General features: G+C 40.0%; 1 protein-coding gene, 2 non-coding genes and 1 pseudogene across 4 annotated transcripts in view; 3 read left to right on the plus strand and 1 right to left on the minus strand.

The window, feature by feature from the left end:
* The first annotated feature begins 367 nt into the window (after positions 1 to 367).
* LOC118636530 lies at positions 368 to 1,000 on the plus strand (annotated as a pseudogene).
* A 1,506-nt stretch (positions 1,001 to 2,506) lies between these two features.
* Positions 2,507 to 2,632, plus strand: LOC118636824. The gene has a single exon (XR_004960797.1). It is a non-coding gene; the product is annotated as a small nucleolar RNA SNORA28 (small nucleolar RNA).
* A 2,537-nt stretch (positions 2,633 to 5,169) lies between these two features.
* Positions 5,170 to 5,381, minus strand: LOC118636869. Its single transcript, XR_004960833.1, has one exon.
* Positions 5,382 to 7,216: 1,835 nt separating this feature from the next.
* ZNF41 (zinc finger protein 41) overlaps positions 7,217 to 27,531 on the plus strand; it is a 46,256-nt gene continuing 25,941 nt past the window's right edge. Inside the window, exon 1 of one of the 2 annotated variants that reach the window (XM_036270615.1) lies at positions 7,217 to 7,274. The gene's annotated coding sequence lies outside the window, so the exon portion shown is untranslated. Of the gene's footprint in view, positions 7,275 to 23,299; positions 23,389 to 27,531 lie in introns of those variants that run through there. The other variant, XM_036270614.1, reaches the window with a different exon arrangement.

Below are 27,531 nucleotides of genomic sequence, written 5' to 3' on the forward strand. Positions count from 1 at the left end.
CAATTGTCTAACTTTGCATCAGAGAAATGATTAATTAATACATTTTTAAAAGTAAGGTTTTGGCCCTGGCCAATATGGCTCAGCGGTTAGAGCGTCAGCCCGAGGACCAAAGAGTCGCAGGTTGGATTCCAGTCATGGGAACGTACCTCAGTTGCGGTTCGGTCCCTAGACCTGGTCAGGGTCGTGCAGGAGGCAACCGGTCGATGTGTCTCTCTCACATCAATGTTTCTCTCTCTCCCCTTCTCCCCCTCCCACCCTATCTGAAGATAAATGAAAAAACAGTCTCAGGTGAGGATTTAAAAATAAGTAAGGTTCTGACAAGAGCTCTGATGCTGCTGCTGCCTTTCTCTACACCACCACGGTGCCACACTATATCATCATCTACTTCCCTGTTCAAGGGCACTGTGGGCTATGCACATGCTGCTGGCTGAGCCGGTCCAGAGCTGGAAGGAGGAAGTGGTGACCAAGGAGACCTGCAGAACTCACTCAAGGCCTCTTGTCTATATGGGCTCCCCAAGTTCCAGGATAGATACCTCATCTGGGCCAGTCCAATGCCATCCTGCAACACCTGAGTCACTCCCTTGGGCTGTATGGGAAGGACTAGCAGAAGGTGGCCCTGGTGGACGTGGTGAATGGTGGCGTGGAGGATCTCCACTGCAAATACATCACCCTCATCTATACCAACTACAAAGCGGGCAAAGAGGATTATGTGAAGAAAACGCCTGGGCACCTGAAGCATTTTGAGAGACCCTAGTGTCCCAGAAGCAGGGGGTGGAGGCAGGACCTTGTGGTAGGCAACTAGATCTCCTTTGCAGACTACACTCTGCTGGATTTGTTGCTGAATCACCAGGTCCTAGACCCCTGTTACCTGGATTCCTTCCCCCTGTCCTCAGCCTGGGCCTGCAGGGCACGCCTCTGGCCCAAGGTCAAGGTCTTTCTGTCCTCTCCTCCCACCCCCTAACATGTGAACCTCCCCATCAATGGCAGTGGGAAACAGTGAGTGCTTGTGACACCCTCAGCAGGTGGCAGGACTGCCTGCCTCCCTTTTCCCAGGACCAATAAAATTTTCAAGCGAGAGAGAAGAAAAAGTAGTGCTTTGAAGGGTACACATTCTCTGATAAGATCCAATAAAAACAGAAATAAAGTAAAATATTATTAAAATATCTTAACCAGCTGGAAATTAAGAAATGCTTTCCTAAATAAATCAAGACTAACTGGGTCTATGTTGCATAAACTTTACCAGTCCGTAGAGAAAGATGGAAATTTCCCAATTTATTTTATATAAAGAGAATAACCTTAATATCAAAACAAGTATATTGCTCAAAATAAAAGGTAATTAGAGATAATTTTTTGTGGATATGGGTAAAATTTTTTAAATAAAATATCAGTACATCAAATTCAGTTGTGTCTTAAGACAAAAATAAACCATAACCATTAAGATGATTCCAGGAGCCTGGCTGGTGTAGCTCAGTGGTTGAGCATCAACCCATGCACCAAGAGGTCACTGGCTTGATTCTCACTCAGGGCACATACCCAGGTTGTGGGCCAAATCCCCAGTGGGAGGCATGCAGGAGGCGGCCAATCAGTGTTCTCTCCCATTGATGTTTTCATCTCTCTCTCCTTCTCCCTTTTTCTCTCTCTAAAATCAATAAAGAAAAAAAAAAAGAGATGATTCCAGAAATGCTAATATGGATTAACATTTATAAATCAATCACCATAATTCATTATACCAATACTTTAGAAAAGCCACAGAGTACTATTAATTAATATAAAAAAGTATATGATACAATTCAGTTGCCATTTATATTAATACTAAAAACTCAAAATAGCAATGGAAAGAAATTATTTAAATTGACAAAACCATTTTCCAAAAATTGCCAGAAAACCCAGGTACAGGCCCTTGACCAGGAATCAAACCCACGACCCTTTGGTCTGTGGGCCAATGCTCTAACTGCTGAGCCAAACTGGCTGGGCAAGAAGATGGGGGCTTTTGTCCAAAGCCCATCTCCCCCACCTCAGTGCAGGCAGAGGTTTTCACAAGGAGGGAAAGGGAAAGCAGAACAAAGAAATCAGGGAGAGGGGGTTGAAAAGTTCTTTAAGTGCAGACCAGCACAGTCCATTCTGATAAGGATCTGGAAACTGGTCAAGTGATGGTCTGGTGTGCGACATCCTGGTCTTTATCATCCTGGTTCTACGTCATCCTGGTTCTACAGTTGAAGGTTAGCAAATCTCCCAGAACTGGGATGACTAGAGGTCAGATTCTACATCTTCTGTAGTTCCTAAGACTCTTATACAAACATGTTGCTTATCTACAAGCTACACATTTGTCAGTCAGCATTTACAGAAACTATGTCAAAAGAATGGTGGGGTGGGTTACAATTTCCCACTGTTACACCACTAACTATACATGGCTATTGAGCACTTGAAATGTGGCTAGGTGACTAAGAAAATTAATTTAAATTTTTTTAGTTTAAATAAATTTACATTTAAATAGCCACATAATTGCAAGGAACACTATGTGGCAGATGATCAAAACAGTCTGACACAGCTTGAGCTTGCTATAGCAACAAAGTCTAACCCATTCTGGTGTTCTCTCCTCTATCAGACAAGCCATTATATAGACTTAGACAGTATAAAAAAAAAATAGCCACATAAGCTTAGTGGCCACTGTCTAGGATAGTTAATACAGTGAAAATAGAAGAAGAAATAATCACATCAAATATTGAATAAAAGATATTTATATCTGATGCAATTGTACAATTAGAAAACCTGAGAGACTGTACTAAGAAGCTACCAGAATTGGTAGGTAGTTTTGACAAGGAGCTGGATATAAGATTTAATTATAAAAATGTGTACTTTCCGTACTAGCAGTAAGCAGATAGGATTAGCAAATATAAGTTTTAACAATAACAACAAACATATTATAAATATCTAAGAATAAATTTAAAAAATATAATGGACTTACAAGAAGATTATAAAATATCATTTCAGTATACAATATAAGACATGATCAAATAGAGACACAGGCTTATTAGCTACAAAGGTTTATTATAATAAAAAGCATTAACTCTCCCCAAACTATTATGTTAATATAATACAATTCAATTCAAAATCTCAATACTTTTGTTTTATTGGGGGTTAGGGGAAATAGCATTCATTTTTTAATGTGATAAAATAATTTTAAATTTCAGAGTTTCTAGAAAAATAAATTTGCAAAAACAAAAATTCTTTGAAATCAAATTACAGAGACACAATAGAGTTCAGATGAAATTAAACATGTGTGACTTTATATTACAGAAGTGATATTTATTTAATTCAATGAATGCAGGACAATGTGTTTCATAAAAGGTCCCAGCTGATAATGAATTTTATCTGAGCCCCGTGACTGTGGTAAACAGAGCAGGTTAAGAAACCCCATTACTTTTTTGTGTTCCAGAAAATAGCTTGTTGAAAAGAACCTTACTTCTATGTATGACTTAGATAGGACTCACAGATGTGCCCCCCCTCTCCGTTTACCTACAAGTTCAGATACAGAACCTCCAAATTCTAATTCTTTGTCTCATAAACACTGATTAATTGGAACAAAATGCTTGTTAGATAAACTTCAGTCAGGATTTTCTCTTTCCTACAAGGCTCCTGAACTCTGCTTGTCCCCAAGCCTGAGCAAGCACAAAACAAGGGGAAAGTGCCCCCTTCTCAGGTTGTCCTGAGAAAGCTGACCACTCAAACCCTACTGGTCATTTCCCCCCCCACCCCCACCACTTGTGCAGCTTCTCCACAGATTCTGCTTATCTCAGCTTGCCTTCTCCTTACCCTGGCTATAAAAGAAAGGCCCTTTTTCTGTTTGGTTATGAGATGCTTGCAGATTTCTGAGATAGGGGCTTTCTCCCTATTGTAATAGTATTTCTTTCTAATCAGTCTTTTCTTATCTATCAGGATTTGTTTTTATTTGACACAGCAAAAACAAACTTGACCTTGACCTCATGCTACACATCAGAGTAAATTCCAAGTAAATTAAAAGTTCAAGTAAAAAATAAATAAAAAGAAAAAGAAATAAATGCTAAGATTATATTTTTAGGGTGAAGGGATTGAGAAGTACAGATTGGTAGTTACAAAATAGTCATGGGTACATAAAGTACAGCATAGGAAATATAGTCAGTAATATTGTAATAACTATGTACAGTGCCAGGTGGGTACTGGAAATATCAGGAGAACACTTTGTAAAGTATGTGATTGTCTAACCACTATGCTGTACACCTGAAACTAATATAAAATAATATTGAATATAAACTGTAATTGAAAGAAATTATTAAGAATTTTTTCTTCTTTTTTTCTTTATTGATTTTAGAGAGAAAGGAAGGGAGAGGGAGAGAGAGATAGAAACACCGATGAGACAGAACATCGATTGGCCACCTCCTGCATGACCCCCACTGAGGATTTGGCCTACAACCTGGATATGTGCCCTGACCAGGAATCGAACCAGTGACCTCTTGGTGCATGGATTGATGCTCAACCACTGAGCCACACCGGCCGGGCTTAAAATTTTTTTAAATCCTCACCCGAGGATATGTTTATTGAGTTTTAGAGAGACAGAGAAACATTGATGTGAGAGAGAAACATTGATCCGTTGCCTGTCGAACTTAGCCCAACAGGGGACCAAACCCATTACCTAGGTATGTGCCCTGACCAGAAATCAAACCCATGACCCTTTAGTGCACTGGATGACGTTGCAACCAACTGAGTTAAACCAGCTAGGGTACAATTTTTCTTTTTTCTTAAAAAAAATTTTTTTTTCTTTATTGATTTGAGAGAGAGAGAGAGAGGAAAGGAGAGAAATAGAGAGAGAGATAGAAACATCCATGAAAGAGAACATCAATTGGCCGCCTCCTGCATGCCCCATGCTGGGGGTTTGGCCCACAACCTGGGCATGTACCCTGACTGGAAATCAAACTGGTAACCTCTTGGTGCATGGGTCGATGCTCAACCACTGAGCCACACTGGCTGGGCTAATTTTTCAATTTTTAAAAATCATAAAGTGAGATTCACACACACAAAAATAAAATAAAATGCACTTAACGGGCTACAGGTAAACTATGTGATATTTATGAAAATGGACTTTTATTGCATCCTAAATATATATATATATATTTTTTTTTCTTTTTTCCAGGCTCAGATCAGAATCGCCTCGATAATCATCAGCCCGGAACAAGCCCGGCCTCGTCTAGCTGATCAGTTCATCACTCCTGAGCACCGGAACCTGTAGGATCAGGTCTGGGGTGAGAGAATATATTTTTCTAATCACAGATCGAAGGGAAAAAAAAAGAGTTAGGGGGAAGATATTGCAGTGCAACTAACAAATGGTTAATATCCCTCATATACAAAGAGCTTCTACAAATTGATAAGAAAAAAAATCACTCCAAAGAAAACTGGACAAAGGATTTGAAGACTAGCAGAAGAGAAAATCAAAATGATCAACAAACAGAAAAATATCCTCAGTTGCACAAGTAGTTATGAAAATGCAAATTAAAGCAGTTCAATACTACTAGCCCTCAGACTGGCAAAAATTAAAGAGAGCATGGACATCCAATGCTAGAGATTTGCTCTAATGAATTCATATTTTGCTGGTGAAAGTAGGTAAAGTTATAGTCTTTTGGGGAAGTGATTTGACTGTATCTATTCATCACCAAAATACCCTTACCTGCATCTAATAATACAACTTCAAAATATAGGAAGCACAAATTGATTGGTGCCATGAAAACCTGACTTACCAGCAATACAGTGGGAGAATCTCACTCTTCATTCAGTAACTCATAGGCAGAAGAAAGTCATCAGGAAGGAGATTCATATTTTATTTTTTAATTTTTTTTTCTTTATTGACTTCAGAGAGAGAGGAAGAGAGAAGGAGAGAGAGAGAGATACAAACATCAATGAGAGAGAACATCCATTGGCTGCCTCCTGAATGTCCCCCACTGGGGATTTGGCCCACAACCTGGGCATGTGCCCTGATCCGGAATTGAACCAGCGACCTCCTGGTGCATGGGTCGATGCTCAACCACTGAGCCACACCAGCTGGGCGATTCACATTTTAAACAGCCCAATGAACAAGCTTGAACCAATAAACACATATGCTAAATACAACTGGAAAATACAGTCTTTTCGATCAAGAGATGACACATTTTTAAATACTGGGCCCATACTTTTTACTTTATTTTTATTGTAGACACTATTACAGATGTCCCTATTTTCACCCCTTTTGCCCACCTCCACCCAGCCCCGGTTCCCTCTTCCCTCTGGCCATCACCATACTGTTGTCTCTGTGGGTTAGGCATGTATGTTCTTTGGCTAATCCCTTCACCTTCTTTCACCAAGTTCCCCTCCCCGGTCCCTTCTGACAATGGTCGGTCTGTTCCATGTATCTGTGCTTCTGTACATAAGCCTTAAGGCAAGTTTCAACAAATTTCAAAGACATCATTCAGACAACATTCTCAGACTACAGAGCAATTAGGATAGACGTCACTAACATCGGATTAACTTTGTGTTTGGGGAAATGGAAAATGGTGCGAGGAACTGCAAAATTTTCTGCACTACCTCTTAATTCTCTCTTTGAGTCATTCATTTTGAGAACAGGATGCGGACGGAGGTTGCCCAAATCGTAAACTGCTCCTTTTGGCTGCATTTAAACACCTACGGATCAAAGCAGCTGGCATTGGGCGCTTTTGTTTCCTTCCCTATAAAACTCCTCTCTCATACAAAACTTCCCATGCTCCAGGGCACGCTGCACTGGGCTGTTCTCCCTGTCGCATCCGCCTGAATAGAGTACCCATTCCCTTGCCCTTTGGGTCTCAAAGCATTTTTGCAAGTTCCATAATGAATTTCTAAATAATTCATGGATCAAAAGGAGAAGAAAGTTACAAATGAGCACTTGAAATTGAAAACTAATGAAAAGAAATAAAAACTTGGATCTTTAGAACTTTAGCCTTAATGTTTATACAAGGAAACCAGAAAGGTCGGTTAATGGGGTCTTAAAAATTGGATGGCATGGCCCAGCACTGATGTCACAGACCCCCCCAGTTACTCTGCAGATACTTGGTGTCTGGCGCTCCATTATTTCAGCTCCTCGCGCCCAGAGCGGTTAAACTCCAGCTGCGGGCGACTTCCGCTTCCTGGCCTAAATCTGACACGTACTATTCCCCCGGTGGCAACGACCCAGGGTCGGTGACAGACGAGGAGTCGGGCGGTGCCCTCAGCCGGCGGGTGGACAGAGGCGCCGTCAGGTGGGCACGAAGCGGCGCCTCGGGCTCGGCGACCGCCAGCTGCCCACGCCGAGCAGGGACCGTTCAGTCCCCCGAGCAGTGGGACCGGGGCGGGGGCCGGGCCAGGGGACGAGCTCATTTCTGGTCCGGCTGCTCCCGGAATGTTTGCAGCTGGGATGGGGGGGGGGGGGCTGGCGACGGGTGAAGCCCCCGCGGGCCCCCGGGGACACAGCCGAGTGTCAGCACCTGCGTGATGACAATGGACAGCAGCCGGCCTGAGCCTCACCGGCTGCTGGGGACAGTCCGAGGGGCAGAGTCTGGTTGGCACAGCCCAAAGTCTGACCCCGTCGGCTCCAGGGAAGCACCACAGGGGAAGATGGGGCCGGGACCGCCCTGCCAAGATGGCGACTCCCGGACAGAAACTCCCAAGGGAACAGCCATGTTAGTTGCCTGACAAAAGTCACTAAAGAAAATCTGAAAGCTCGCCTCCCCTCTGACACACAGGCACACACACTAAGATGTCGCGAGGGCACCTGGTGTAAATGCCGGCGGACAGTCACTTCCCAAATGACACTGAGCATGTGCAGGATGAAAGAGTCGCTCAAATGCACTTTCAACACTTAGGGCTCCCGGCCTGAGTTTGACAGAGGCGGGCTACTTGGCGCCACTAAAGCAGTCACATAATTATGGGGGTGTTATGACATGGATTTCGTCCTCAGTGACGGTACCCTGTAGGGTAAGTGATGCGGCTTCTCTGGGGTCACTTAGGAGGTGCACAGAGTAAGTGGCAGGGGTTTGCGGGTGACCGAGGGGATCAGCGGGGGACGTAATGGATAGTCTGTGTGCGGCATGAGTGATGAGGAGATGAGTGAGTGATGGGGGCGGTCTGTCAGGGTAAATGGTGTGGAGTTTGTGGTGTGAGTGATTAGGGAACTGTGGGGTGAATATTCAGGGGTCTATGGTCAGTGATGTGGGGGTCTATGCCATGAGCCATGGAATATCTATGTGGTGAGCAATGAGGGTCCTCAGATGTCACTGATGGGGAGGGATCCTTAGAGGTCATTGATGGGATCTGTGGGGTAAGTGATTGGATGTGTGGGTAAGTGATGGAAGTCTGTGTGGTGAGCGATAAGGGATTAGTGCAGTAAGGAATGGGGACTGTGGTGTGAGTGACAGGTTCTCTGGGGTATGATGGGTGGTCTATGGGATTAGTGATGAAGGTTTGTGGGGCAAATGATGGAGTAATCTGTACAGTGAGTTATAGGGTGTTAGTGGCCTAAGTGATGGAGGTCTGTAAGACAAATGATGGGAGTTCAGTAGGGTGAGTGATGAGGATCCTTGGGGAGAGTAATGGGTGGTCTGTAGAGTGAATGGTGTGTAGTTTGTGGGGTGAGTATTGTGGGGTTCAGTCAATCAGCTAGTGATGAGGACTGTGGTGAGTGGTGCAAGGTCTAAGTGGTATGTGGTACAGTTCATTGAGACTGTAGTTAAGGTTTCTGTGATGTATGATGGGGTTCCACGGGGTGAGTGATGCATTTATTTGGAAATAGTGATGGAGAGGCGTATGGAATCAGATATGCTATTTCATGGGATCAGTGATAGTAGGTCTGAGATGGGGTTGTTTCAAAAACCTACTTTTGACTGTTGATCCTCCTGTATCTTTGTTTTCTGTGTCATTAATCTCTGCCCTTGATTTCATTATTTCTTTTCTGTGTCTTTTTACATTTTAATTAATTAATTTTTATTACAGATGTCCCTAATTTTTTCCCCATTGACACTCTCCTCCATGCTCCCGTCGCCCCCTTTCACTGCACTGTTGTCTGTGTCCATTGGTTATGCATATAAGTTCTTCGGTTTATCTCTTTCCATCCCCCCACACTCCTTCCCTGTGAATTTTGTCAGTCTGTTCCCTACTTCTATTTCTCTGGATCTGTTTTGTTCATCAGCTTATTTTGTTCATTATATTCCACAAATAAGTGACATCATGTGTCACTTATCTTTCTCTGATTGGCTTATTTCGCTTAGCATAATACTCCATTTCATCTCAAAGGGTAAGAGATCTTTCTTTCTTACAGCTGCATAGTATTCCATTGTGTAAATATACTACAGCTTTTTTATCCAGTCATCTACTGATGGGTGTTTGAGCTGTTGCCAGATCTTAGCTATTGTAAATAGTGCTGCTATGAACATAGGGGTGCATATATTCTTTCTGATGGATGTTTCAGGCTTTTTTTTTTTTTTAATCCTCACCCGAGGATATTTTTCCATTTTTTTTACAGATAGAGTGTGAGGGAGAGAGAGGAAGGAGAGGGAGAGAGAAACATCGACGTGAAGGGACACATTGAGTGGCTGCCACCCGCACGACCAACCAGGGCCGGGGACAAACTGCAACCGAAGTACGTGCCCTTAGCAGGAACCGAACCCGGGTCTCTCCGGACCGCAGGCCGATGCTCTAACCGCTGAGCCAAACTGGCCAGGGCGGATGTTTCAGGCTTTTTTGAATATATCCCTAGGAGTGGGATCACTGGGTCAAATGGCAGTTCAATTTTTAATTTTTTGAGGAAATACCATATTGTTTTCCATAGTGGCTGCACTAATCAGAATTCCCACCAGTGTACCAGAGTCCCCTTTTCTACACATCCTGGCCAACACTTGTTTGATGATTTGTTGATGGCAGTCATTCTGGCAGGCGTGAGGTGATACCTCATAGTTGTTTTAATTTGCATCGCTCTGATGATTAGTGATGTTGAGCATTTTTTTCATGTCTCTTGGCCATTTGTGTGTTCTGTTTGTAGAAGTGTCTATTCAGGTCTTTTTTTTTTTTTTTCCAATCCTCACCCCAGGACACTTTTTTTCCTATTTATCTTCAGATAGAGTGGGAGGGAGGGAGGGAGAGAGAGAAACATCAAGGCGAGAGGGACACATCGACTGGTTGCCTCCCGCATGACCCCAACCAGGGCCAGGGACAACCATAACCACCGTACATACCCTTCACCAGAATCAAACCCGCAACTCATTGATCCGTGGGCCAATGCTCTAACCACTGAGCTAAACTGGCCAGGGCCTCTGCCCATTTTTTAATTGAGTTCTTTGTCTTCCTTTTGTTGAGTTGTATGAGCACTCTAGATATTTTGGAAATTAAATGCTTATCCGATGTATCATTGGCAAATATATTCTTCCATACAGTGGGTTCCCTTTTCATTTTGATGCTGGTTTCTTTTGCTGTGCAGAAGCTTTTAGGTTTGATGTAGTCCCATTTATTAATTTGTTCTTTGTTTCTCTTGCCCTAGGAGATGTATCGGTGAAAATTCTACTATGTGTGATATCTGAGATTTTACTGCCTACATTTTCTTCTGGGATTCTTATAGTTTCACTAGTAACATTTAAGGCTTCTATCCATTTTGAGTTTATTCTTGTTTATGGTGTAAGTTGGTGTTCTAGTTTCATTTTTTTTTTTTTTCGCATGTACCTAATTTTCCCAACCCCATAATTGAGGAGACTGTCTTTACTCCATTGTATGCTGTTGCTTCCTTTGTCAAACAGTAATTGAGCATAATGGCCTGGATTGATCTTTGGGTTCTCAGTTCTGTTCCTTTGATCTATTTGCCTGTTCTTGTGCCAATACCAGGCTGTTTTGATTACAATGGCTTTTTAGGATAACCTGATATCCGGAATTGGGATTCCTCCAACTTTGTTCTTCTTTTTCAAGATTGCTGTGGCTATTCAGGGTCTTTTTTGGTTCCACTTAAACTTTTGGAGTTTTTGTTCTGTGAAATATGCCATTGGCATTTTAATAGGGATTACATTGAATCTATAGATTGCTTTGGGTATTATGGACATTTTAATGATGTTGATACTTCCAATCCATGAACATGATATACTCTCCCACTTTTTCATATTTTCCTCTATTTCTTTTTCCAATGTCCTGGAGTTTTCTGAAAACAGGTCTTTTACCTCCTTGATTAATTTTATTCCTAGATATCTTAATTTTTTTGTTGCAATGGTAAATGGGATTATTTTCTAGTTTCTCTTTCTGTGTTGTCATTATTGCTGTATAAAAATGCCTATGATTTCTGGATGTTGATTTTGTATCCTGCTGCTTTGCCAAATTCATTTATTAAATTTAGTAGTTTTTTGGTGTAGTCTTTAGGCTTTTCTATGTACAATATCATCTCATCTGTGATTAATGAATTTCACTTCCTCCTTTCCAATTTGGATGCCTTGTATTTTTTCTTTTTGTCTGATTGCTGTGGCTAACACTTCCAGTACTATGTTGAATAAGAGTGGTGAAAGTGGACATCCCTGTCTTGTTCCTGTTGTTAAGGGAAATGCTTTTAGTTTTTGCCTATTGAGTATGATGTTGGCTGTAGATTTGTCATATATGGCCTTTATTATGTTGAAGTATGATCCTTCTATTCCCACTTTGCTGGGAGTTTTTATGAAGAATGGGTGCTGGATTTTGTCAAATGCTTTTTCTTCATCTATTGATGTGATCATATGATTTTTATCTTTCATGTTGTTTATGTGGTGTATCACATTTATTGATTTGTGAATATTGTACCAGTCTAGCATCCCTGGGATAAATTCCACTTGGTCGTGGTGTATAATTTTTTTAATATTGCTGAATCTGATTTGCTAATATTTTGTTGAGGATTTTGGTGTCTGTGTTCATCAGGGATATTTTCTTCTTTGTAGTGTTTTTATCTGATTTGGGGGCTAGCCTCATAAAAAGAGCTTGGATGTCTTCCTTCCTCTTGAATTTTTTGGAATAGTTTGAGGAGAATAGTTGTTGGTTCTTCTTTGAATGTTTGGTAAAACTCCCCTGTGAAGCCATTCAGATCAGGGCTTTTGTTTGCTGGGAGTTAATTGGTTACTGCTTCAATTTTCTTAGTTGTTATTGGTCTTTTCAGGAGTTTTGGAAGACTACATGATTCTAGGAATCTGTCCATTTTGCCTAGGTTGTCCAATTTGTTGGCATATAATTTTTCATAGTATTTTCTTACAATGCTTTGTATTCTGTGGTCTGTTTTTACTTCACCTCTTTTGTTTTTGATTTTATTAATTTGGGTCCTCTTTCTTTGTTTCTTGGTGAGTCTGGTTAAAGGTTGATTAATCTTGTTTATCTTTTCAAAGAACCAGCTCTTGGTTTCATTGATTTTTATATTGTGTTTTTAGTCTCTATGTCATTTATTTCCACCCTGATCTTTATTATTTCCTTTCTTCCACTAGCTCTGGGTTTTCTTTTTGTTCTCTTTCTAGTTCTTTAAGTTTTAAGGTTAGATAGTTTATTAGAAAATTTTCTTGTTTCTTCAGTTAGGCCTGTATTGCTATGGACTTCCCTCTCAGGACTGCTTTTGCTGTGTCCCATAGATTTTCTGTTGTTTTGTGTTCATTTTCATTAGTTTCCAGGAAGTTTTTTATTTCTTTCTTGATCTCATTGGTAACCCATTCATCATTTGATAACATGCTATTTAGCCTCCATCTGTTTGAGTGTTTTTATTGTAATTTATTTCTAGTTTCATGTCATTGTGATCTGAGAAGATGCTTGATATGATTTAACCTTCTTGAATTTGTAGAGACTTAGTTTGTGTCCTCACATGTGGTCTATCTTTGAGAATGTCCCATGTGCACTTGAGAAGAATGTATATTCTGCAGCTTTGGGGTGTAATGTTCTGTAAATGTCAATTACATCTAGCTGATCTAGTATGTCGTTTAGGGTCTCTGTTTTTTTTTTTTTTTTTTTTTTTAATTTTTTGTCTAGAAGATCTATCCAGTATTCTCAGTGGGGTATTAAAGTCCCCTATTATCATTGTATTGCATCAATCTCTCCCTTGAAGTCCTCCAAAAGTTTTAAAATACATTTTGGTGCTCCTATATTGGGTGCATATATGTTTACCTGGGATATATCCTTTGGTTGGATTGATCCTTTTAATATTATGTAGTGACCTTCTTTGCCTCTTATTATGGCCTACCATTTGAAGTCTATCTTATCAGATATGAATATTGCTACACCAGCTTTTTTTTTTCATTTCCATTTGCCTGGAAAATTTTTTTCCATCCCTTCACTTCATCCTGTGTGAGTCTTTTGTTCTGAGGTGGGTCTCTTGTAAACAGCATATATATGGGTCATGTTTTCTTATTCATTCAGCTACCCTATGTCTTTGAATTGGAGCACTTAAGCCATTTACATTTAAGGTTATTATTGATAGGTACTTATTTGTTGCCATTTTTATTCTTTATGCCTGTGTTCCACTCTCTCTCTCTCTATTTATTCTTTTTTTTTTTTATCCTCACCCAAGGACATTTTTCCATTTTTTGTTCAGATAGAGTGGGAGGGAGAGAGAGGAAGAGAGAGTGAGAGAGAAACATCGACGTGAAAGGGACACATCGAGTGGCTGCCACCCGCACGACCAACCAGGGCCGGGGACAAACTGCAACCAAGGTATATGCCCTTAGTGGGAACTGAACCCAGGTCTCTCTGGACCACAGGCCGATGCTCTAACCGCTGAGCCAAACCAGCCACGGCTCTCTATTTATTCTTCTTACAACAGTCCCTTTAGCATTTCTTGCAGGGTTGGTTTGGTGGTAGTATATTCTTTTAGCCTTTTTTTTTTTTTTTTGGTCTGCAAAGCTCTTTATTTTATCCTTAATTTTGAATGATAGCCTTGCTAGATGGAGTAGTTGTGGATTAAGATCCTTGCTTTTCATTACTTTGTATACTTCATGCCACTCCTTTCTGGCCTACAGTATTTTTATTGAGAAATAAGCTGACAGTCTAATGAGGGCTCTCTTGCAGGTAATTTTTTTGTTAGGAAGAGGCAAATTATTTTTAATGTTTTTATTGATATTTTAGAAAGAGAGAGAGATAGAGACATTGATGTGAGAGAAAAACATCAATGGGCTGCCTCCTGCATGCCCCTACTGGGGACAGAGCCTGCAACCAGGCATGTGTCCTGACCGGGAATCTAACCGGGACCCCTCAGTCCATGGGATGACACTCAATCCACTGAGCCACACCGACCAGGCAGTAACTTTCTGACACTCTCTTGCTGCCTTTAAGATTCTTTTTTTGTCTTTAATGTTTGCCATTTTAACTATGATGTGTCTAAGTGTGGGTCTTTTTGAGTTCATCTTAATTGGGTTTATTTGTTTCTTGGAGTTGCCTGAGTTTTCCCTTCAATAGGTTAGGGAAGTTTTCTGTCATTTCTTCAAACAAGTTCTCTAGTCCTTTTTCTGATTCTTCTCCTACTGCTACCCCTATGATGTGAATGTTGTTATGTTTCATATTGTCCCAAAGCTCCCTTAAACTTTCCTCCTGCTTTTTAATTTTTTTCCATTTGCTGCTCTAATTGGGTGTTTTTTTCTATCTTGTTTTCATTTTAATTTTTAAATTCTATTTGAATGCTTATCTCATTAACATTCAATCATTTTCTTTTATAATACTGTACAATGTAAGAATTAAGTTCATGATTTTTTCTGAGAACATTTTAGCTCCATGTCCCAAGTTTTGATATGTAACATTTTCACTACAATTCACTTCTAATATTTTCTCATTTCTGTTGTGGTTTTCTCTCTGATCCCTTAGTTATTTGGATATGAGATTTTCATTTCCCAAAACGTTGAAATTTCTGTTATTGATTTCTCAGTTACAGTCAGAGACTGTCATCTGAGTGATTATTAGGTGCAGGAATGGATGTTTTTAAGTTCAATGCATACCACCAAATTACTTTCTAAAACTTGTAAAATTGGAACTCCCACCAGCAACATACAAAACAGCTCATTCTAAGATTTTCTCCCACACTGAATATTAGCACTTTTTAAAATTTCCCTATTCTGAGAGCCAAACATAAGGATATCTAGCTTATTTTGATGTATATTTTTCTGACAACTAATGGTTGAACATCTTTTCCTCTTTATTGGCCATTGAAATGCATTTAAAAATTTTTATATCCTTTGCTCTTCTTTCATTTGTGTGGCTTCTCTTTCTTACTAATTTGTGGATATTAACCTTGTGTTATTTCTTGTAATTATATTTCCTTTGTCTATTTATATCTTGATTTTTATAAGGTGTCTTGATATATAATTAGAAAGAATAAGCATCTGATTAGATATGTTTTTATCCTGTACAGGGTCTGAATGTCTTATCTTGCCCAGTGAGTTCTCCTCACTTCATGCTTAAAGAAATGTAACATTTGTTTAACATGGTTTTAATTTTTAAAGTTAAATTTTAATGCAACTGCAAGTTATTCTGGAGTGTGGTGTGAGATGGGATCAATGTTTGTATTTTCAATTTGGATGGAAAATTTGTCAGCATCAATTATTTAATGAATACCCTTTTCTAACTCAATTAAGTGCCATTTTTGTCACATAAATTCCCACATGTGTATTGTTCTATTTCTGAACTCTACTTTTTCTAATACATTTATCAACTCCTTTTAAAAATTATATCAGTCACCTGGCCAGTGTGGCTCAGTGGTTTAACATCAACCCAAGCACCAGGAGGTCACTGGTTCAATTCCCAGTCAGAGTACCTGTCCAGGTTGTGGGCCTGATCCACAGTGGGGGGCATGCAAGAGGCAGCCAATCAATGTTCTCTCTCATCGATGTTTCTATCTCTTCCTCTTCCTTCCCCCGCCCTCTCTCTAACATCAATAAAGAAAAAAAATTATATCAGTTTTAGACATACTTTTAATATTCAGTGGTGCTAGTCCCCTCACTGTTCTTTTTGTTTGTTTGTTTTTTCTTTTCTTTAGCATTTATTCTGACATGAATATTAAACCACTTTTTTAATTCAAAAACAACCATTAAAACTATAATAGTTTATAGCTTTCTTCTTATAGATCCAGCACCTCTTTTTAAAAAGTGCATTCTTAGATATTTTACATTTGTTTTTGTTATCATGGTGAATAGTATATTTTTGTTTCCATGGAAAAGAATCCATCAATTTTTGTCATTTCATTTTCTTTTTCATCTAATCCAATTATCAAGTTCTCATATAAATTGCAGTTGCTTTTTATGGTCTTTTAGTTTTCCTAGATATAATAATCATATCACGTTCAATTAACAATGATAACTCTCTTTCTTTTAAATATTTATTCTTATTTCCTCATTTTCTCCTATTGCATTTGCTAGAGCATTCAGAACAATGTTGAATGATACTTGATAGAGGGTATCCCTATCTTGTTAATAATTTGAAAGTGAAAAGTGTTCATTCATTCATTCTTTCATTCAACAAATATTTATTGAATACCTTCCCTTGCCTATACATGGTTTGAAATCGTGCATGGGCACTTACTAGCTACGTGATTTTTTTTTTTCTAACAGCTTTGTTGATATAATTCACCTACCATAAACTTCACCCCTTTAAAGCTTATACAATTCAGTGGTATTTAGTATATTCATAGCCATGTGCAGCCACCACCACAATCTAATTTTAGAACATTTCATCACTCCCAAAGGAAACATTGTAAATATTCCTCATTCCCACCCCTTACCTACACCTATAGGTAACCACTAATTTACTTTCTGTCTTATAGATTTGCCTATTCTAGACTTTTTATATAAATGGAATAATACAATATGTGGTCTTTTGTGACTGTCTCCTTTCACTTAGCATAATGTTTGCAAGAGTCATCCATGCTATAGCATGTATCAGTACTCCATTCCTTCTTTTTTACTGAATAGTATTCCTTTTTATGGATATATTACATTTTGTTTACCCACTCACCAGTCAGACATTTACGTTATTTCTATCTTTTGGCTACTATGAATAATGCTGCTGTGAATATCTGTGTGCAGGTTTTTATATGGATGTGTGTTTTTATTTCCCTTGGGAGTAGAATTGCTATGATACCTCTATGTTTAACATTTTGAAGAACTTCCAAACTGGTTTTCACAACGGTTAAGCCATTTTACATCTCACTAGTAATGTATGATGGTTCCAAATGTCACATCCTCACCAACACTTGTTATTGTCTGCCATTTTTATTCTAGCCATCCCAGTGGGTGTGAAGTTGTATCTCACTGTGGTCTTGATTTTTATTTCCCTAATGGCTACTAATGTTGAGCATCTTTTTGCTACCATGGACAGTCAGTCAGAGCTGGGGAGTCTACCCCATTAGCCAAGATGGCACAGGGGCGGTTCTTACACTGAGCTGCCAAAAGCTAGAAAGAGGAATGGACAGGACTCAAGTACACCAAAAGTTAGCAAGGTAATTGGATAGAAAACAAAAGCCCTCCCCTCCCGATCCTTATAAGAACTGTGGGCTTGCCCTGGCTGGTTTGGCTCAGTGGTTGGAGCGTCAGCCTGCAGACCAGAGAATCCCGGGTTTGGTTCCCACTAGGAGCATGTACCCCCCCCCCCAAAAAAAAAAAAAAAAAACTGTGGGCTTGAGCAGGAAGAGGAGATGATCTTTGAGACGAGAGTCCACCATTCTTCCAAGTGGTGAGGCGCCTGAATAAGCATCTCTCCTTTTTTGCACCAGCACCTGTCTCACAAGTTTGGCTTTCATTGGGGCAGGCAGCTGAACCTGCATTTTTCATTTACATTCGCATATGTGCAATGAACTGGATGTTTATGTACCCCCCAAATTTATATGTTGAAATCCTGGGGTTGGGAGGCTGGGTGAAAAGGACAAAGGGATTAAGAGAAAAAAAAAACCCTCACAGATAGACAACAGTATGATTACCAGGGGAAAGGGAGATGGGGAGAGGTAGAAGAGGGTAAAGGGGGAATAAATGGTGATGGAAGGAGACTTAACTTGGGGTGGTGAACACACAATATAATATACAAATGATGTATTATACAACTGTATTTAATTTTATTAACCAATATTACCCCAGTAAATTCAATTTTAAAAAAAAGAAAGAAAAAAATTCTAATCCTCAATGTGAAGGTATTAGGCAGTGAGGTGTTTGGAAAGTGATTAGGTCATGAAGGTAGAGCCCTCATGAATGGGATTAGTGCCCTTATAAAACAGACCCCAGAGTGTAACCTCTCCCATTTTGTCATGTGAGGACACAGCAAGAAGATGGCCATCTATGAACCAGTAAGCAGGTTCTCATCAGACACCAAATCTGCTGGCACCTTAACCTTGGACTTCCCAGTCTCCAAAACTGTGAGAAATAAATATTTGTTGTTTAAGCCACCCAGTCGGAGGTAGTTCGTTATAGCAGCCTGAATGGACTGAGACAATGTGCTTATTGGCCACTTGTATATCCTCTTTGGAGAAATATCTATTCAGATTTTTTTGCCTATTTTATTTATTTAAAATTTTTTTCTTTATTGATTTTAGAGAGAAAGGAAGGGAAAGGGAGAGATAGAAACATCGATTGGCCAACTCCTACATGCTCCCCACTGGGGGTCGAGCCTACAACCTATTCATGTGCCCTGACTGGGAATCGAACTGGCAACCTCTTGGTGCTTGGGTCGATGCACAACCACTGAGCCACACCAGCCAGGCTTTTTTGCCTATTTTTTAATTTGGTTATTTACCTTGTATTATTGAATTGTAAGTGTTCTTTATATATTCTGGATACAAGTCCCTTGTCAGATATATGATTTGCATATATTTCTTCCATTTTATGTGTGTTTTTTCTTTCCTTTTCTTCTTTTTAATGTGTGTCTTTTTGCTTTCTTGGTGGTAACCTAGTAACACAAAAAAATTTAATTGTGATGAAGTCCAATTTATCTATTTTTTCTTTTGTTGCTTGCACTTTAATGTCATAGACCTTTTTCCCTATTGAATTGTATTGAAATTCTTATTTCTCAATTCTATTTCATTCATCTATATGTCTACCCTTATGCCATTACCACACTGTGTTAGTTTGTGTAGTTTTTTAGTAAGCTTTGAAATAGGAAAATGTGTGTCCTCTATGTTCTTATTTAGCATTTTGTCTATTCAAGGTCCCTGGCATTCCCATATGAATTTTAGGATCAGTGTGTTACTCTCTGCAAAAATGCCAGCTGGGATTTTGATGTGGATTGTGTTGAACCTGTACATCATTTGGTGAAATATTGACATCTTAATGATATTAAGTTTTCTGATCTGGACTTGTTTTTTATTTTTATTTTTTTCTTTATTGATTTTAGATAGAGAAAATGAGAGGAAGAGAAACATAGATGAGAGAAACACTGATTGGCCACTTCCTGCATGCTCCCTACTGGAGATTGGGCCCACAACCTGGGCATGTGTCCTGACTGGGAATCAAACATGACTTCTTGGTGCATGGGTTGATGCTCAACCACTGAGCCACACCAGCCGGAAAAATCTGGACTTGTTTTTAAGCTTGTTTTCCGGTAATATTTTGGTATTCATTGTAATATTTAAATAGTTTTTTTTTTCTTTTCACTTTGTTTTTTACTTTCTTTATCCATTTTTTAAACGTATCTTTATTGTTGAATTATTAAAGATGTCTCCCCTTTTTCTCCCATTGACCCCCTCCTCCCCAATCTTGCCCCCTCTCCTGCCTTCCCCACACTATTATTTGTGTTCATTGGTTACGTATATATGCATAGAAGTTCTTTGGTTTATCTCTTCCCCCCCTCCCTCTACCCTTCCCTTTGAGGGTTCATCAGTCTAACAACCAATTTGTACTTCTTAATCTCTCACCTTTTTCACCCATCCCTCCAGCCCCCTCCCATTTGGCAAGCAACAAAAAGTTCTCTGTATCTATGAGTCTGTTTCTGTTCTGCTTGCTCATTTTGTTTGTAGATTCAATTGTTGATAGATATGTATTTATTGACGTTTTATTGTTCATATTTTTGTTCTTCTTCTTCAAACTGTCACCCTGGTCAGTTTGGCTCAGCAGTTAGAGCATCGGCCTGCAGTCCAGAGAGACCCAGGTTCGGTTCCCGCTAAGGGCACGTACATCAGTTGCAGTTTGTCCCTGGCCCTGGTTGGGTCATGCAGGAGGCAGTCACTCGATGTGTCCCTTTCACATCAATGTTTCTCTCTCTCTCTCTCTTCCTCTCTCTCCCTCCCACTCTATCTGAACAAAAAATGGAAAAATGTCCTCAGGTGAGAATAAAAAAAAAAAAAAAAAAAGACCTGTCAACATTTCGTATAACATTGGTTTGGTGGTGATGGACTCCTCTAGCTTTTTCTTGTCTGTGAAACTATATGTCCATCGATTCTAAATGGTTGCTTTGCAGGATAGGGTAATCTTGATTGTAGGTCCTTGCTTTTCATCACTTTTTAAAATATCTCTTGCCACTGCTTTCTGACCTGCAAAGTTTCTTTTGAGAAATCAACTGACAGTCTTATGGGAGCTCTCTTGTAGGTAACTAACTGCTTTTCTCTTGCTGTTTTTAGGATTCTCTTTGTCTTTAACCTTTGGCATTTTGATGATGATGTGTCTTGGTGTGGACCTCTTTGGGTTCATCTTGTTTGGGACTCTCTGTGCTTCCTGGACTGGTATGTCTGTTTCCTTCGACAAGTTAGAGACATTTTCTGTCATTATTTTTTCAAATAAGATTTCGATTTCTTGCGCTCTCTCTTCTCCTTCTGGCATGCCCATGATGCGAATGTTGGTATGCTTCATGTTGCCTCAGAGGCTCCTTACACTAATCTCAAATTCTTGGATTCTTTTTTCTTTTTGCTGTTCTGATTGGGTGTTTTGTGCTTCTTTATATTTCATTTTGCTTCTTGGCTTCACCTACTCTACTATTGTTTTTTTATCTTAACCTGAGGACATTTTTGCATTTATCTTCAGACAGAGCGGGAGGGAGCAAGGGGGAAGATAGAGAGAAACATTGATGTGAGAGAGACACACTGAGTGGCTGCCACCCACATGACCCCAACCGGGGCCGGGGACAAATCACAACCAAGGAATGTGCCCTTAGCGGGAGCCAAACCTGGGACTCTGGTCCACGGGCCGACACTCTAACCACTGAGCCAAACCAGCCAGGGCTCTGTAAATTATTTTTTATTTCAGTTAGTGAATCCTTCATTTCTGACTGGTCTTTTATTTATGCTCTTGAGGTCCTCACTAAATTCCTTGAGCATCCTTATAACCAGTGTTTTGAACTCTGCATCTGTTAGATTGCTTATCTCCATTTTGTTTAGTTCTTTTCCTGGAATTTTGTTCTGTTCTTTCACTTGGGACACGTTTCTTAGTCTCCTCATTTTGGCTGCCTCCCTGTGTTTGTTTCTATGTATTAGGTAGAGTTTCTATGTCTCCTAGGCTTGCAGAGTGGCCTATTATAGTAGGTGTACTGTAGGGTCCAGTGGCACAGCCTTCCTGGTCACCCAGGCTGGGCACTTGAGCTGCACCCCCCCATGTGGACTGTACACCCTTCTGTTGTAATAGTGTTAATTGCTGTTAGCATGTCAATGGGAGGGATTTACTCAGGCTGATTAGCTTCAAGAACTGGCTGTGACCACTGACAAACAACCTCTGATCACCTTGGAGGATCAGCTGTGCAAGAGCCCACCACGCAGAGCCGGACTTACTTCAGCAGGGCTCTGATACCCACTGAGTGAACCCCTTCAGTATGTCACTTGTGGAGATGGTTGGGTGATGCTTTGACGTGGTCTGAAGTTGTCCATTGGGTGTGTTGGCTCTGGGGCCTCCCATGAGGCGCAGGCCAAGGTCAGCCACTGCCTGTGTTCTACCGAGGGCCACCAGATATAAACTACAAAGCTATCTGCAGATGGCTGCTTCTTGTGCTGAGTATTAAGGTGCCCAGGCAAGGCCAAGCTGTGAACCAAGGCCAGCTGCTGCTAGTGCCAGGCCTGGGGCCACCTAGTTATGAGGCTTGCTGAGACCAGATGCTGCTTGTTTGAGAGATTATAGGAATATCCGAAGCATGTGCCCAGAGAGGCCATTCCTATGGTAAAGCCACCAGAAACAGCCTGAGTGAACCCGAAAGCTGGGTGAGGCAGGGCCTCAGGGAATCACCAGTGTGGGGCAAACAGTGTGAGCCAAGCTGCTGGAGTCCCAGATATGGCGCCATCTGCCGGCCCCATGGGGGAAGGACTTACCAAAGGAACAAAGGCCTCTACCAGCATCTGTGTCCGGGAGAAAGCTGTCTCTCCAGCTCTTGCCCAGATGCCAAACAACTCAGTTCTTCCTGGTATGAGTCTGGTGCCTTTCAAGCTGCCTCTCCTGCTCTGGAGCCCAGAAGGAGTGAGTCTGAGTAAGTCCCTGTGCGTGGGCCCTTGAAGAGGAACAGCCTGGGGCTCTAGCAGCCTCATCCTCCCTAAGCTTCAATTCCCAGTTTTTTTTAGCCAGAAGTTATGGGACTTCTCTTCCTGGCACTGGAACCCTGATCTCGGGTGCCTGGTGTGGGACAGGGACCCCTCACTCCTCATGGAGGACCTTCCCAGCCAAGGTGTCCCTCCTGATTTTTTATTCACCACGCATGGGTGTGGGACCAGCCCATACTCGCCTCCACTCTTCCTAACAGTCTCAATGTGGCTTTTTCTTTAATTTTGTAGTTGTAGGACTTCCATTCAACTTGATTTTAGGTGGTTCTGAATGATAATTTTTCTGTAGTTTAGTTGTAATTTTGATGTGGTTGTGGGAGGAGGTGAGTACCGCATTTACCTATGCTGCCATCTTGACTGGAAGCCCAGCACTATTTTTTTTTAATATAGCTATTCTAATAGCTGTGTAGTGATTATGTCATCATTGTCTTAATTTGAATTTCCCTAATGGCTTGTGTCATTGAACATCTTTATTTTTTAAATTGAAATATTTATTGAGATAACTTTAGATCATAGGTGACTGTAAAAAGTAATACAAAGTGATCCCTTGTGCCCTGGTCGGTTTGGCTCTGTGGTTAGAGCATCGGCCCACAGACCGGAGAGTCCTGGGTTCGGTTCCCACTAAGGGCACATACCTCATTTGCAGTTTGTCTCCGGCCCTGATTGGGTCGTGTGGGTGGCAACCACATGATGTGTCTCTCACGTCGATGTTTCTCTCTCTTCCTCCCTCTCTCCCTCCCGCTGTATCTGAAGATAAAGGCAAAAATGTCCTCGGGTGAGGATGAAAAAAAACAAAAGACAAAGTGATCCCTTGTGCACTTTGCCCAGTTTCCTCCAGTGGTAACATTTTACAAAGTTAAAGTGTAATATGCCAACCAAAATTCTGAGCTTGATACGATTCATCCATCGTATTCAGATTTCCTCAGGTGTGTGTGTTTTAAGTTTTATACAGTTTTATAACCTGTGTACAACTGTGTATCCACCATTATAGTAAAAATACTGAAGTTTTAACATCACAAGGTTCCCTGGTGTAGCCTTTTTGTAACCATACCCATTTATCTCCTGCCCCCACTAACCTTTGGAAACCACTAATCTGTCCTCCATATCTAAATTTTGTTTTTTCAGAAATGCTATGTAAATACAATCATACAGTATAATCATTTGGGTTGGGTTTTTTTTTTCTTCTAATTCTCACCTGAGGACATGTTTTGTATTCATAGAGCAAAAGGGAGAGAGGGAAGAAGAGAGAGAAACATTGATGTGAGAGAGACACATCGACTGGCTGCCACCCACACAACCCCAACAGGGGCCGGGGATGAACCACAACCGAGACATGTGCCCTTAGCGGGAACCGAACCCAAGTCTTTCCGAACCGCGGGCTGACGCTCTAACCACTGAGCAAAACCGGCCAGGGCTCAGGTTGGTTTTTATCACTCATCATGATGTTCCTGAAAACTATCTAAGTTGTTGTGAATATCAATAATTTATTCCTTTTTATTGCTAAATAATGTTTCATGGTGTGGATGTACCACAGTGTGTTTAGTCACTTGTTGAAGGACATCTGAACTATTTCCAGTTTTGGGCTATTACCAGTAAAGTTGCTATGAACATTCTTGTACAGGTTTTTGTGTGAACATAAGCTTTCATATCTCTGGGATAAATGCTTGAGTGTAATTGCTGGATTGTATGATAATTGCATGCTTAGTTTTATAAGAAACTACCAAACTATTTCTGAGGGATTCTGTACTATTTCCCACTAGCAGTGTAGGAGAGATCCAGTTTTTCTACTTTTTCACCAACATTTTGTGTTGTCACTATTTTTTTTTTTTTAATTTTAGCCATTCTGATAGATGTGTGGTGATAGCTCATTGTGGTTTTCATTTGCATTTCCCTGATAATGAATAATAAACCTGTTTATGGGTGTGTTTTTCCTATTTTTTAATTGAATTGTTTAAGGTTGTTTTTTGTGGGTTTTTTTTACTGTTGAGTTCTTTGCATATTCTAGATACCCGTCTTTTTTCAGTTGTGTTCTTTGCAAATATTCTTCCCCATCGGTAGCTTATCTTTTTATCCTCTTCATCCTTTCCATTCTCTGGGCTTTTTCAGAACAAACAACTATAATTTTTGACAAGGTCCAGTTTATCAGTCTTTCCTTTTATGGATTTATGCTTTTGATGTCCTGTCTAAAAACTGTGATTCTCCAATTCTCTAACACCAGCTGAAAGTCCTGCAATTCAATTCAATTCTGACTTTACCTACCTGGAGTTAGCATCAGATCCAACAAGTTAAAGGGCTTAGTCCTACAACATTGCCCCCACTTCGGATGCCAGTCACAAGCTCCAGGCCACCCATACTTTTTATATAAATTGGTGGTTCCCATGACCTCCTCCTCAGGTTCAAAATTTGCTAGAATAGCTCACAGAGTTTAGGAAAACACTTATGTTTACCAGTTTATTATAAAGGTTACAACTCAGGAACAGCCAAATGAAAGCGATACATAGGACAAGGTATGAGAGAAGTGGTACAGAGAGTCCATGAACTGTCTGGACATGACTCCCTTCCAGCACTTCTATGTGTTCAAACTGGAAGCTTTCTGAATCTTACTGTTTAGGGATTTTTACGGAGGGTTTTTTTTGTTTTGTTTTTTAATGGAGGTTCCATTAAGAAGGCATAATTGGTTAAATCCTTGGCCATTGGTGATTAAACTCAATCTCCAGTTCTTATCCCCTCCCAGGGAGGAAGGTGGAAGCAGGGGGAAGGAGGCTGAAAATTGCAACATTTTAATCCAGCACTCTAATTACGTGATTGGTTCTTTGGCAACCAGCCCCAACCCTGAAGTTATCCAGGAGCCCACTAAGAGTAATTTTATCAGCATAAACTCAGTCATGGTTGAAAGGAGCTTGTTAGGAATAACAAACTAACAAAAAAATGCTCTGGCATTCAGCAAATTCCAAGGATTATAGATCTGTGCCAGGAACCAAGGACAAAGACCAAATACTATTTCTTATCATGCTGCACTCTGCCTAGCTCTAGATCCTAAACATTTTCTTCTCTGTTTTTTTCTTTAAAAATGTATAGTTTTACATTTTACATTTAAGTCTGATCCATTTTGAGTTCATTTTTGTGTAAAGGAGTAAGATTTAGATTGAGGTTCTTTTTTCATTATTTTTTAAATTTATCTTTATTATTGAAAGTATTACAGATGTCCCTCCTTTTTTCCCCATTGACACCTTCCTCCCTGCTCCCACCCCTGAGGTTATTTTTTAAAACCTATGTTTTATTAAAGTATAGCTGACATACAATATTATATTAATTTCAGGTGTATAACATAGTGATTCATCATTTGTATATCTTATGATGTGATCACCACAATAAACATAGTACCCCATCTGTCACCATACAAAATTATTACAATACCAGTGACTATTTTCCGAAGTATATTACATTTCCATAACTTAATTATTTTATAACTGGAAGTTGTACCTCTTTTCATCTGTACCCCCTAGGTTGAAGTTCTTTTTACCTATGAATGTACAATTGTTCTAGCACCGTTTCATTGTTTTGCACCTTTGTCAAAAATCACTTGGCCATACTTATGTGGGGCTATTTCTGGATCCTCTACATCTATGTGTCTATCCCTCTACCAAAACCACAGTCTTGATTACCTATGCAGTCAGCTTTAATATTGATTAGAGTGATTCTCTCACTTTATTCTTCTTTGTCTAGACTGGTTTAGCTATTCTAGAGGCTGTGCCTTTCTATATAAATTTCAGAATATGCTTGTCTATGGATGATGAACATATTTTCATGTGTTCCTTCCATATGCCTTGTTTGGTAAAATGTCTCTTTATGTCCTTTGCCCACTTTCTAATTGGTTTGTTTATTTCTTCAATATTGAGTTTTGAGAGTGTATAATTCTTTTTATATATTGCTGAATTATATTTGCTAATATTTTGTTAAGAATTTTTGCATCTGTGTTCATGAGGGATGTTGGTCTTTAGTTTTCTTTCTTTCTTCCTTTTTGGTACTGTCTTTGTCTAGTTTTGGTATCAGGCTTCATGGAATGAATTAGGAAGAATATCCTCTTCATTTCACTCAGTAGATTTTCTTAGAGTATTAAAATTTTTTCAACTTAGTAATAGTAATAATCTTATTGATTCCAAATGTTCAGTTACATGATTTTTCTTTATTTAGATATAACTGTATATCAGTTGCAAGGATCATTTCTCAAAACTGCTTCCCTCTGATTATGAGGTTTCTGTAACTATTTAGTTTATAATTAGTTACACTATTCCCTTGAGTATTCTTCTGCAATAGGAATATTGGCATATTATTACTATAAATGCTTTTATGTCTAAAATTGTCTGACTTTTGCTCTGACCAAAAAAAAAAAAATGGTATTCAGCAAGAGTGGGCTTTAAATTCTGGGATCTCAGTCACTTTCTCTCAATAACTGGTAGATGTTTTCTTCTAACATGGCTTCTATAGTTGTAAATAAGGGGTCTACTGCCATTGTGATCCCTTCCCATTGCAAAGAAAATGTTTCTGCCTGGAAGTGTTGAGGTTTTCTTTTTATCCTTTAAATTCAATGCCATACCTGATTTGGGATTGATTGGGTTGATCTGGGAGTCAAGGATTCGGGTATTTCTGTGGGGGAGGATCAATGAGGTAAGGTCAAATGGAATTAGATAATCCAGGGCCTGTAGATGTCATTCATATTGGGGCGGTGAGTAACAGTCTTGGGGAAACCTTGAAGGAAAATAATTGAGACATCTGTGGATAAATGATTGGAACCTCTGTAGAAATTCTTGAAATTTAATAAGAATTGGAGATGCAAGTATCTAAAGTCATTGATTGATTCATGAGAGTTTTTAATAATTTATTTTTATTGATTTTAGGGAGAGAGAGATAGAAACATCGATAAGAGAGAACATCGATTGGCCATCTCCTGCATGCCCCCCACTGGGGATTTGGCCCACAGCCTGGGCATGTGCCCTGAATGGGAATCGAACTGGCAACCTCTTGGTGCATGGGTCAATGCCCAACCACTGAGCCACACCAGCTGGCCC

The sequence above is a fragment of the Molossus molossus genome, unplaced genomic scaffold, assembly GCF_014108415.1.
Source record: "Molossus molossus isolate mMolMol1 unplaced genomic scaffold, mMolMol1.p scaffold_m16_p_2, whole genome shotgun sequence".
Taxonomy (NCBI): Eukaryota; Metazoa; Chordata; class Mammalia; order Chiroptera; family Molossidae; genus Molossus; species Molossus molossus.